The 551-nt window shown below is 47.9% G+C and overlaps 1 protein-coding gene across 1 annotated transcript in view; it reads right to left on the bottom strand.

The window, feature by feature from the left end:
- Positions 1-551, bottom strand: part of MRPL37 (mitochondrial ribosomal protein L37) — an 18,138-nt gene that overhangs the window by 8,173 nt on the left and 9,414 nt on the right. The gene's annotated exons all lie outside the window — the stretch shown is intronic.

The raw sequence follows: 551 nt of genomic DNA, 5'->3' as shown, positions 1-551 counted from the left end.
CAATAAACCCTGAGGGCTGATGGTCTCTGGGGAGCGAAGCCTGCACCATCCAGATCTTCCTGAGCACCTGCTTTAACCTGGGTACCCAGAGATGCATGAGAGTTACTCTCTCCTCTCAAGGAGCCCACCAGGTAGTGAGTGCTGCAGTGAAAAGGATGAAACATATTCAAAAATTGTACAGGTGGGGAAAACTGAACTTCTCTGGGAATGGGAAGCTCTCTGAAAGCAGCAATGCCTTAAAATGACATCTGGAAGGACAGGTAAGAGCAGAGATTCTCAACTGCAGCACTATTCACATTTGGATCAGATAATTCTTTGGTGGAGTAGGGGGAGGGAATGTCCTGTGTACTGTGGGATGTTTAGCAGCATCCTGGCTTCTACTTACTAGATGCCATTTGAACTCCCTCCCCATCCCATCTCCCCACACCCCATCCATATCATATCAAAGATGTCTCTACACACTGCCAAATGTCCTCCAGAGGGAAAAGCTGTCCCTAGTTGAAAGCTACTAAGTAAAAGCTTGCCAGGCAAAGAGAGGGGGAAAAGCACTC

Source organism: Colobus angolensis, unplaced genomic scaffold, assembly GCF_000951035.1.
Source record: "Colobus angolensis palliatus isolate OR3802 unplaced genomic scaffold, Cang.pa_1.0 Scaffold68, whole genome shotgun sequence".
Taxonomy (NCBI): domain Eukaryota; kingdom Metazoa; phylum Chordata; class Mammalia; order Primates; family Cercopithecidae; genus Colobus; species Colobus angolensis.
The sequence above is the reverse complement of the archived record's forward strand: the minus strand, read 5'-3'. Positions and strand labels throughout refer to the sequence as shown.